This window comes from Pleurodeles waltl, chromosome 8 (genome assembly GCF_031143425.1).
Source record: "Pleurodeles waltl isolate 20211129_DDA chromosome 8, aPleWal1.hap1.20221129, whole genome shotgun sequence".
NCBI classification, from domain to species: Eukaryota; Metazoa; Chordata; class Amphibia; order Caudata; family Salamandridae; genus Pleurodeles; species Pleurodeles waltl.
This window is the reverse complement of record NC_090447.1, coordinates 877,350,718-877,363,064: the sequence shown is the minus strand read 5'-3', so window position 1 is coordinate 877,363,064 and position 12,347 is coordinate 877,350,718.

Below are 12,347 nucleotides of genomic sequence, written 5' to 3'. Positions count from 1 at the left end.
TGCTGGTAACAAAGGAAGTACCGGTCGGCCATAACCAAGGACATTTACATGGCTCAGCAGCCCTAGAGTCATCAACAGAGATTGATAAAGGCCTCCTGTATTGTCTCAAGCCTGTAATGTTGCCTTGCCAAACAATCACAGGCTTTCAGATCGCATTCCTTTGTCCCTCTATCATTTTCCAATCCATCTTTGCAGCAATAGCTGCTGCTGGAGACAGAAGTGGAGAAAACTTGAAACCAGATGCATCAGACTCCATGTGCAGAAATCATTAGATGATAAAGATCAAGTCTCTATTAGGGTTCCCTCAGTACGAAGCTTGATAGGTCCGCAGATCTTTGGACAGGAGAGGGCAACATCCATACGTAGCTTGTGGTTGTTGACCATTCCCCTACAGCACAATTTGCCCATCAACACATGTGGGTTATTAATATTATGGAAGAGGTCATTTCGACAGCCACCGGGTGTAAAGTGAATTTTCTCTGCTATTTACTTGGCCACTGCCTATGTAGTAGAAATTATTTATTATTTTGCTGACATCCATGAAAATAGAAAAAGAAAGTTCACTATTAACCTGGCCGCAGGCTAAGTAATTGAGATTGTGCACTGTTTGGCCAGCAGAGTGCAAATATCAAGAAATTTCTCTACATACCTGGCCACTGAATAAATAACAGCGGTTATGTACTGTTTCACAAGCAACAAAGCAAACACCAAAGAAACTTCACTCATTACCATGCTGCTTGCAAAACAGCCGAGATTCTGTACAAATTGGCCAACTTCTATGAAAGTAGAACACAAGCTAACCTGGCAAATAGCAAAGAAATGTCAATTTTCACCTGGCAGCTAGCTGAAATGATGTACTTTTTGACCAGTGGTTGGGTCAGTTCATGTAACAAATCAGACCTAAACAATGATTTGTAAAAGTGAAGCCCAAACTCAAAATGTTGTACCCAAGTGACATAGGGGGTCATTCCGACCCTGGCGGTCCGCCGGGGACGGAGGAAGCACCGCCAACAGGCTGGCGGTGCTTCAGGGGCAATTCTGACCGCGGCGGTAAAGCCGCGGTCAGAAAAGGGAAACGGGCGGTTTCCCGCCGGTTTTCCCCTGCCCCAGGGAATCCTCCACGGCGGATTCCGACCCCCTTCCCGCCAGCCTGTTCCTGGCGGTGTAAGGCTGGTGGGAACGGGTTTCGGGAGGCCCCCTAACAGGGCCCCATAATGATTTTCAGTGTCTGCGTCTGCCACTGCACCCGTCGCACACCAGCAACTCCGCCGGCTCCATTCGGAGCCGGCTTCATCGTTGCTGGGGCTTTCCCGTTGGGCGGGCGGGCGGCCTTTTGGCGGTCGCCCGCCCACCCAGCGGGAAAGTCAGAATGACTGCTGCGGTCATTTGACTGCGGTACGGTCTTTTGGCGGTCTCTGCCCGCCGGGGACGGAATGACCCCCATAGTGCCGTCTGGTATTCAGGCTGGTCTTATCAAATAGAAACAATTGCAGAGAATCCCGTATGGAATCCACAACATTGTATAATCAAGAGGCTTCATTTTAATTTCATGACAGAAGGAAGAAACACCTTGCATCTCATTTGCAGTTTGAGGGACAGAGTTAACTCTGTCAGGATGGCAGAGGACAATACCTCCGCCACACTGAAAGAACTGCACCCACCAAATTTAGCATTGCTGGCTGGCTCGTTGGACAACTCTCTACATTGACAGAACTGCTGCTGTGGTGGTTCCTGTCCAAGCATACAAAGTTTGATGGACAGTACCATCAGACATCATGGCCGTCCAGCAAATTTTTCAAAAGCTTTTTGTTTAAAAAAAAAAACCAAAGCAGAAGTTTGTTTTTGAAAAATAAATAACAAATGCCCCCATACACTGAGAGTTTTCTTCCAGGGTGAAGGGATAATTATTTTTTCTTATCCCTTATAGGTAGGTTAATACCCTATATAGGGTGGATGGTAAAAGTTCTTCCTGCGATGGCCCCTAACCTGTCAGTCCATCAGAGGAAGTATTTCATCAAGAAGCCACAAGCAAAGGAATGGGACTCTAATCAATTGAACTGAATGTCATTGGAAAAATAATGAGTTTTCCTTGTAAATCAGAAAATGACATATAGGCATGAAAATGACAGAAGAAACTAAACTTGCTGAGATATTTATTCATTGACTGTATTGCAAATATTGTAAAAATATAAGACACTGGATAAACATTTTGTTTCCTCCATTCTTGTAACAGTTGCACTTTTATACTTATTTTCCAGACAGAGGATGTGGAACCACTGTTGTGGATTCAGAAATAATTTTGGGTGATTCTCTTTCAAATGCATGTTTCTGGCTCAGACACAGCCATTGTGTTAGCTGATACCTCTCACAGCAGCAGCAATAGTGCTGGTTGCAAGCAGGCATGTCAAAAACAAGGAGACAATGAAGCGTCATTTCTCAGAGCCTGGCTGTCATCAACCTACCTCAGCAGTTATCGGGCACAGACAAAAGGGCTGCTCTGCTTAGAAACCTTGCTACCTTTCACAAGATAAATCCTTGACCTACCATCACTCTTTCCTTCTAACCTGACCTATCCCTCATACTTACCATCTACCATATGTCGTCATGTCTTCACTCGGGAGGAACTTATCAACAGCCCGTCGAAAATAAAGACCTTAAAGAATTTCTGTAGATAGACTTTTCTCAATTTTTGCTCTCTTCATTTTTAGGCCTCAACCCTCCATCCACAGGGACACAATGAATACTACCACTGTCTATGAAAACTGCATCTACTCTCCATCATGTTATGCAAAATGCATCCCACTTGTCCATGCACGTAGGAGTTCACCACACACAGTCTTACCACTACACACTTGCTACTTATCCACTGCACCCACATGTAAATGGATTATCAGCACAATGGTCTAACAGTCACACAGACTACTCTACCACTGTTGACACCCAGTGACTCTTTGCTGGTCTTCCAAACACTTCTGCCACATATGCGACTCCATCACTCATCATTTAACCCTCAGAAGCCCCTGTCTGGAGCTATCATTGCTGGCACTGGTCCCCAGTGCTGTCACAGATGGCAGTGAGAGATGTCAAAATCCATCTTTGGATCATCTAAGGTGATCTATCTCAAGGCTATGTCACCTAGGCCCTGATTTAAGAGAGCCTAGCTCCACTTTAGTGCCATCCTAGTGTCATTTGTTTGCCGTTAAAGTGTTGCTAAGGTGGCCTTTTCCCTGCACAATGGTGCAATGCATGCATTGTGGAACTTTGTAACCCTTTGCGCTACATTATGCATACGCCTTACATAATGTATGCAAAGAGGGCACTTCCCCGTTAGGGGAGGCTGAAAAAATGGAGCAAAGAAATCTAAAAGATTTCTTTGCGTCATTTTTTCGGCACTTTTAATGCCTGCTCAGAACAGGTTTTAAAAGGGGGCACACCATTGTTTAAAATAGGCCCCTATGTACTGTTCAGGGTCAAAGTGTTGGCTCTAACCCTAAACAGTACATCAATAGCATAAAAAATAATTACGCTATTGCCCCCTACCCTGCGCCATGGTGTGCTATGTTATAGATACAGTGCACACATGGTGGTGATAGGGGGGTGCTAAGGAACGCATGGAAAGTACAGTGTCACTTTCCATAAAACTGCCCCATAATCTTCTGCACATGAGGGCCTTCTTTCGATCCTGAGCGACCCTTTGCAGACTGCCATAGCTCTCTTCCCTACCCCCTTTGTTAGCCACTAACACTTTTTGCTAACTTCAGCCACCTGAGTTTTTCACACCCTATCTGCTATCCTTCACAGACCATACTCATTTTCACCCATCCACCTTTAGACCCCTCTTCCAATTTTCTTACCCTCTGTCCTCAAATCCACTCTCAGCCTTCTGTGTCAGCAACAGACAGTGGGGGTCATTCTGACTCCCGCCGGGCGCGGTCACCGTGCGCCCGGCGGGAGCCGTCAAAATACCGTACCGCGGTCGGAAGACCGCGGCGGGTATTTTGAGTTTTCCCCTGGGCTGGCGGGCGGCCTTCAAAAGGCCACCCGCCAGCCCAGGGGAAAACGACCTTCCCACCATGAAGCCGGCTCGTAATCGAGCCGGCGGAGTGGGAAGGTGCGACGGGTGCTACTGCACCCGTCGCGTATTTCACTGTCTGCTATGCAGACAGTGAAATACAAGCGGGGCCCTCTTACTGGGGCCCCTGCAGTGCCCATGCCATTGGCATGGGCACTGCAGGGGCCCCCAGGGGCCCCGCGACACCCCCTACCGCCATCCTGTTCCTGGCAGGCGAACCGCCAGGAACAGGATGGCGGTAGGGGGTGTCAGAATCCCCAAGGCGGCGCAGCATGCTGCGCCGCCTTGGAGGATTCTGACGGGCAGCGGAAAACCGGCGGGAGACCGCCGGTTTTCCTGCACTGACCGCGGCCAAAGCGCCGCGGTCAGAATGCCCTGCGGGGCACCGCCGGTCTGTCGGCGGTGCTCCCGCCGACCCTGGCCCCGGCGGTCTGAGACCGCCGGGGTCAGTATGACCCCCAGTGTCTTCTATCAGAGGTTCGAGTGTAACACTCCTGGCATTTTCTTTCTATACTTTGAATGCTCTGACTTTTCAGGAAATACCACCGCACATTATATGTGGGCTGAAAAAATTGGGGTTTCTAGAGGTTGGTGGCATAACAAGCGTGATAAAGCACCAAATAGGATATTGTAAATCATGTGGACTAGAATCACGTAGGTGTCCTCCTGCTCCGGGTGTTATTCCTTCTCCTTCAAGTCCTTCTGTGCCTTCTCTTGTTGGTCCACCTCTTGGTCCTCTTCCAAGTCACCATTTCCAGGATGTTTTGGTCCTCCATCCTAGCTCTGGTCCAACCAGTTCTAGTCACCCTGGTATTGGATTCCTGAATCTGCTACTTCTTGTTGTTGTCCTTCCTGGGCCTTCTTATAATGGTGCTACTGATCCTCAGCCTGATCCTGCTGGTCTACTAGGTCATTCTCCACCTAGCACTGTTGTCCTGGTTCTCTCAGGTCTGGCACTCATAGTCTTTCTTGGTTGGATCCGTGTCCTTGTGGTCCACCTGATGCTTCATCCACTGATCCTGGCCCTCTTTATTAGGTCCTTTTGGGCTGCACCTAGTTATTCTTATTCTGATCTAGTCTCCTTGGTCCTTGTTACTCTGGTTCATCTGACTCCACTGATTCTCACTAGCCATCTCCTGGAACACTAGTTCCTAGTTCTCCTGCTCAATTTTGGCTGTAGTCCTCCTGGTTCTGACCTCTCTGGTCTTCCAGCCCTGTTTATCCAGCCCTATTCCTGGTGATACTTATTATGATCTTTATAGTCCATCTAATCCTCTCCCATCTGGTCCCTAGTCTTAATGGACCTAGTATACCTGTTCCAGAGCACACTAGTTCTCCTGGACCTCCTTCAATGTGTCAAGATGCTCTTGGTCTTGGTCCTCCTGCTCGTCATCCTGGTTCTGCACTAACATGTCCACTTAGTCATGGTCCTTCTTGTTAAGGTCATCCTATTCTTAGCCACCCAGCTTGGTTATCCTGGCTCTCCTTGTCCTAGTTCTCCTTTCCCTCCTCCTCCTGGTTCTTCTTGTATGCCAGGTACTGATACTCAAGGCGTCTTTGATTTGCTCTTGGTGGCGGTCCCACTGATCTTCCTTGTCCTGCTGGCTCTGGTTTCTTGGCCATCTCACCTTTATTCTCTAGGTCCTGCTTTCCAACTGTTCCTCACTCGCAGTCTTGTTTGTCTAGCAATGGCCTTGCTATTCCTGGTCCTCACAATCCATGTTCTCTTCCTTGCTTTGTATCCACTAGATTTGATGCATTTGTTTCTGGTCCTCCTTATTTAGGGCTTGGTATGACTAACCCTCTTTGTTCTGGCCATTCCGGCTACCCTTCCCCTTCCAGGCCTCCTTCTAGCTCTTCCTATTCCTTCCTCATCCTCTTGACTTTTGTCCACTTGACCTGGTCCTTTGGATCCTTCTTACTCTGCGTTTGTGATTTTTAGTATTTCAATTCCTGGTCCTGTTGGCCCTGTGGCCCACTTTGTCTCTTGTGTTCTGGTTCTCTTAGGTGTTTACCTCTTAGGCCTTGCTGTCCTGGTTTGGATCATCCTTGTCTTCCTCACTCTGTGCCTTGAGTTTACAGTCCTTCTGGCAATGGATCCCAGGGTTGGATCCCTCCTGTCCAATTTTTCTTTTTTATATAATCATCATCATCATCATCCGCTTTATTTCGGAAGAAATATACCATAAAAGCACAATACAAAACAGTTAAAAAGATAAAAATAAGACATAAAGGGGGTCATTTTGACCGGTAGCCGCCCGCCAAGGTCGTAATGACCCCCAAAATCATTAAGATTTGAGATAATACTCTAGAATCCTAAAAAAACTTAAATAACGAAGTAAAGTGCCTGGGAGTTTACATAAATATACAAATATTGTCTAGGATATAATGCTAGTCATACATTACATTACCCAACTATAAAACTACGTTACCTACTGCTCATAACTATGGGGGTCATTCTGACCCTGGCGGTAGGTGTTAAAGCGGCGGCCAACCCGCCAACAGCCTGGCGGTCCAAAAAATGGAATTCTGACCCTGGCGGGAACCGCCAACACAGGCCGCCGCTTTAACAGTCCGACTGCCACGGCGGCACAAACAAACATCGCGGCGGTCACCGCCAACAGCCAGGCGGCAGACAATGTACCGCCCACCCTATCACGACCCACCAATCTGCCACCTTTTCCGGGGCGGGAGCACCGCCGACAAAAACACGGCGGAAACAGACATTTTCAATGGAAAACGCTCACCTCGAGACACGGACGGAATCCAGACAGCATGGAACCCGAACTCCACATCCTCCCAGTCATTGCCTTCCTGCTCTTCTTCCAGGATCACGAACTTCGCCGCAGATGACAACGGTGAGTACAGATCCTACGACACAGGGGAGGGGGAAGGAGGAAAGGTTACGGGCACACACATACGCGACACACCCACCCCCACCCTCACCCCCACCCAAATACCTACACACCAATGCAGATTAAAAAGTCAGAGTGACACCCCCAAACCCCTAAAACAAAAATGCAACAACAAAAGGCCATGATTGAAAAAATAGAACTATATTATATCAGTAATGAAGTATAGCGAACTCAGCAATATAAAAATAAATATGTACACATCTGTAACTAAATATATACAGTGAGCCAAAGTCCGGCACAGTTATCCAACTGCAAATGTCCGTGGGCCAATGTGCATGAACACATGGGCAAAGCCCACACTCGAGACAGACTCCATTGGAGAGAACACTGCTGGGGCATCACTAAATTAAAACAGGCACCTCAGGGGGAAGGGAAGGGTGGTCACCTCAGCCACATGAGTCCACGACGCCAGATCCGCGAAGCTCCTCCATTCCCACTGTACCATCCTGGGGAGTGCAAAGCCACAGTCTCTCAAGTCCCTACAGTGGGTGGCTTGCCCACTGTGCCATCCTGGGGAGTGCAAAGCCACAGTCTCTCAAGTCTCTACAGTGGGTGGCTTGCCCACTGTGCCATCCTGGGGAGTGCAAAGCCACAGTCTCTCAAGTCTCTACAGTGGGTGGCTTGCCCACTGTGCCATCCTGGGGAGTGCAAAGCCACAGTCTCTCAAGTCTCTACAGTGGGTGGCTTGCCCACTGTGCCATCCTGGGGAGTGCAAAGCCACAGTCTCTCAAGTCTCACAAGTGGGTGGGTTGCCCACTGTGCCATCCTGGGGAGTGCAAAGCCACAGTCTCTCAAGTCTCACAAGTTGGGTGGGTTGCCCACTGTGCCATCCTGGGGAGTGCAAAGCCACAGTCCATCAGGTGGATTACAGACTCCACTGGTCATGGAGGAGGCATGGTGGGCAGAGTGCCTCGTGAAGGCCTGCACGACACAGATCCGGTGCTGCCAATGGGCCAGCGGTGCTTGAGATGAGGGCCCAGCGGAGCGGTGCTTGACAGGAAGGGCCAGCGGAGCGGTGCTTGACAGGAAGGGCCAGCGGAGCGGTGCTTGAGATGAGGGCCCAGCGGAGCGGTGCTTGAGATGAGGGCCCAGCGGAGCGGTGCTTGACAGGAAGGGCCAGCGGAGCGGTGCTTGAGATGAGGGCCCAGCGGAGCGGTGCATGACAGGAGGGCCCAGCAGAGCGGTGCTTGACAGGAAGGGCCAGCGGAGCGATGCCTGAGATGAGGGCCCAGCGGAGCGGTGCTTGAGATGAGGGCCCAGCGGAGCGGTGCTTGACAGGAGGGCCCAGCGGAGCGGTGCTTGGGATGAGGGCCCAGCGGAGCGGTGCTTGAGATGAGGGCCCAGCGGAGCGGTGCTTGACAGGAGGGCCCAGCGGGGCGGTGCTTGACAGGAAGGGCCAGCGGAGCGGTGCTTGAGATGAGGGCCCAGCGGAGCGGTGCTTGAGATGAGGGCCCAGCGGAGCGGTGCTTGACAGGAGGGCCCAGCGGAGCGGTGCTTGAGATGAGGGCCCAGCGGAGCGGTGCTTGACAGGAGGGCCCAGCGGAGCGGTGCTTGCCTTGAAGGGCCCTGTTCAGCGGTGCTTGCCTTGAAGGGCCCTGTTCAGCGGTGCTTGCCTTGAAGGGCCCTGTTCAGCGGTGCTTGCCACGGCGGTCCCTCTTCAGCGGTGCTTGTCTTGGCGGGGCCGTGTTCAGCGGTGCTTGCCTTGAAGGGCCCTGTTCAGCGGTGCTTGCCACAGCGGTCCCTCTTCAGCGGTGCTTGTCTTGGCGGGGCCCTGTTCAGCGGTGCTTGCCTTGAAGGGCCCTGTTCAGCGGTGCTTGCCACGGCGGTCCCTCTTCAGCGGTGCTTGTCTTGGCGGGGCCCTGTTTAGCGGTGCTTGCCACGGCGGTCCCTCTTCAGCGGTGCTTGTCTTGGCGGGGCCCTGTTCAGCGGTGCTTGCCTTGAAGGGCCCTGTTCAGCGGTGCTTGCCTTGAAGGGCCCTGTTCAGCGGTGCTTGCCTTAAAGGGCCATGTTCAGCGGTGCTTGCCACGGCGGTCCCTCTTCAGCGGTGCTTGTCTTGGCGGGGCCCTGTTCAGCGGTGCTAGCCTTGAAGGGCCCTGTTGAGCGGTGCTTGCCACGGCGGTCCCTCTTCAGCGGTGCTCCTCACAGCGGCCCCTCTTCAGCGGTGCTTGTCTTGGCTTTGGAGTGAACCACACCTGGCCAATCCCTTCCGCTCAGTCTGCCTCGGGTCTTTCCGTTGCGGGGCCCTCCTGTGATGGAGTCCTGGGGCCCTGGGTCTCCTCCGATACCCCTGGAATGGGGCTGGTAGGGCCCTCCTGGCCAGGTCTGCTGCTCCCTGCCTTTTTTGCCTTGCTGCCCTTGCCCTCCTTGGCTGACTCAACGTGGCCCTTGGCTCCCTTCCCCGATGTGGCAGGTGACGGGGCAAGGCTACTCTCCTTGGGGGCAGGCGTATCAGGCCTGTCGCGCCTGCCCTTGAGTTTTTTGGTCCTTGTCCCAGGGGGGGGGCTGGCTGTGTGAATGCTGCTGGACGATGTCCCTGCACAAGGAAAGGGCGGACTCCAGAAGCCAGGCACAACCTTTTTGGGAGTTGCTGGGCTGGTGGTGGCTGAGGTGTTCTTGGAACCCTTACGAGATGGAGGGGGTGGGTCAGGTGAGGGAAAGAGGTTCACTTTAGAGAGGAAGAATTTTTTAGGAGGCATGGGAAGGGTAGCTGGAGTGGGTATGGGAGTGGAGGAAGAGGATGTGGTTGTAGGTGAGTCATGTCTGGTGTCAATGGGTGCAGGTGCTTGGGCTGGAGGCTGTCGTGAGGTGGATGGCTGTTGGGTGGGTGCCTGCCTGCGTTTGTGTGGTTTGGAAGAGGGGGTGACAGACACACTGGGAGAGGACACAGGGGAAGTGTACATGGCAGTGGGGGTGGTGACTGCAGGTGTGCGGACTGATCTGGAGGGTGTGCTGGTGATGGGTGTACTGGCTGATGGTGGTGTGCATGCAGGTGTGAGTGGAGACGTCACAGGGAGGGAGGAAGGAGACGAGGAGGTGGGGGACACAGAGGAGGTAGTGGCTGTTGGCATGTCTGCATCTGGATGTTGCTTGTGTGAATGCTTGTGTGTTTTGTGGTGCTTATGTTTGGATGAGCTTCCCTTGGGTGTTGAGGTGTGTGCAGGCTGGTCTGTAGGTGTGTATGGGATAGGCAGAGGAACAGGGGAGTGGGACTAGGTGGATGCAGTTAGAAGAGGGAGGCTGGAGACAGGGACAATCGCTGCCGTCAGTGCTGAGGCCAGAGCGTTGAACGATCGCTGCTGGGCAGCCTGACCCGAATGAAGGCCCTCCAGGTATGCATTGCTTGGATGCACCTCCCTCTCCACACCGTGGATGGCATTCAAAAGGGTAGACTGCCCAACAATGATGGTCCTCAGGAGGTCAATGACCTCCTCACTGAGGGCAGCAGGGGTGACTGGGGCAGGGCCTGAGGTGCCTGGGGCGAAGGAGATGGCCGGCCTCCTGGCCGTGCGGGCACGGGCCGAACGCCGAGGGGCTGCTGGGAGGGCGGAGCTGGTGCGCTGGGTGGCGGCTGTACCTGTACTTTCGGTGGGCACGGATGTTGCCGCCACCGCAAGGGAGCTCCCATCCGAGGACGTGCCGCTGTCACTGACGTCAGCACGGGTCCCCGTGGTGGAGCCCCCCTCTCCCTCCGTCTCACTGGTCACCTCGGAGTCCATTGCATGGGCCTCCGGGGCCACTTGAGATGCAGCTCCCTCTTGCGACGATGCCACTTCTCCTCCGCCTGATGATGCTAATGCACAAATTGACAGAAAAACAAAGAAAATGGGGGTGGGGTGGAGAAATAAAGACAAGTTGAGTGCATGCATTGGGGACACCGTTGGCGGAGAGGACAGACACAGAAGCCCCCTGCACTACGCTGCGCACTTGGGGTACACTACTCATTCACTGGGACATGCCCTACAAGCCTATGGGCGACAACTGCCCACACAGAATACACAGGTCCATGAATAGCGTTACTAGGCACCCTACAGAGGTGGGGTGCGGGGGCACAGGGCCATGCCTTACGGATGGGCCTAGCCTACAGAAATCGCCCTGGCCTAGGGATACCCACAGCCCTCCTCCCCCACCCAGACACCTCCACTGCGCGCCAAGTCCGCAGAATGAGAGTGTACTCACCCCCTTGTGTCTGCTGTGATGCCCTCAAGCGCCCATCCAAATCGGGATAGGCCACCGCCCGGATCCGGGACATCAGGGGGGTCAAGGTACGACTGGCACCCCTCCTAGGTTGGGAGGCCATCCCCAGCAGAGCATCGCCGGTCTTCCTGCTCCCGCGGCGGATGTCCTCCCACCTCTTGCGGCAGTGGGTGCCCCGTCTGTTGTGGACCCCCAGGGCCCGGACGTCCTTGGCGATGGCACGCCAAATCTCAATCTTCTGATGGGCGCTGACCTATGTGACATGTACAGGGGGAGGAAAAAAACATCATCACTTTTCTGCATGGTGGGTGTGATTGGCCCCCCCTCCCCAACCTTGCCATGTGGCACATGCTCTCATCTGTCGTGCCATGCATTCGTCATTCGCTCCCCTCCTCTCCATCGTACATCCACCACACTCATCCCAGGCATTGGCCACTAAGCATGGTCCCAGTGTACTCACCTGTTGGTCTGGAGGACCGTAGAGTAGCACATACTGGGGGAGGACCCCGTCCACGAGCTTCTCCAACTCTTCGGAACTGAAGGCGGGGGCCCTTTCCCCAGTCGCAGCAGCCATTGTCACTTCCAGACCGAGGTCACAGCAGCACTTGCAGTATAGGTCCTCTCCTGTGGATGATCAGGTCTCGAGTGATTAAGCAGATAGAAAATGGCGGTTATGGCCGCGGCGGTGCGTACCGCGGCGGTGCGTACCGTGACCGCCGGCGCACATCGCCATTGGCTCCTGAAACCCATTGGGCTCAATGTTATCCAATGTGGCTTTGCGCCGCGGTCTTCGACCGCCTACCGCCACGGTGTGCCACGCCAGCGCAATGACCTCACTTCACATTGTCACACTTCACAGGTCAGGCAGCCGCCATTTCAAGGGCCCACATGGCTTAATTCCTACTGCGTCACACATGCCTAGGCCTTGCAACGACACTCATACAAGCCATTCATTCCAGGGAGAAACCTGTACTGTGCAAGCTGTGTGAACTTACCTGTGGGTTGATTGACTCTGTGCTCGCTGTTGTCCTTCCTAGGCACCGTCCGCTGGGACTTGCGAGGAGACGGAGGAATGTTCCTGTGTACAGACCGCTGGTGGACCTGTCGACAATGGAAGAACGACATGTCATCCTGACCTACAGACTCAACCGTGCCACTATACAGGA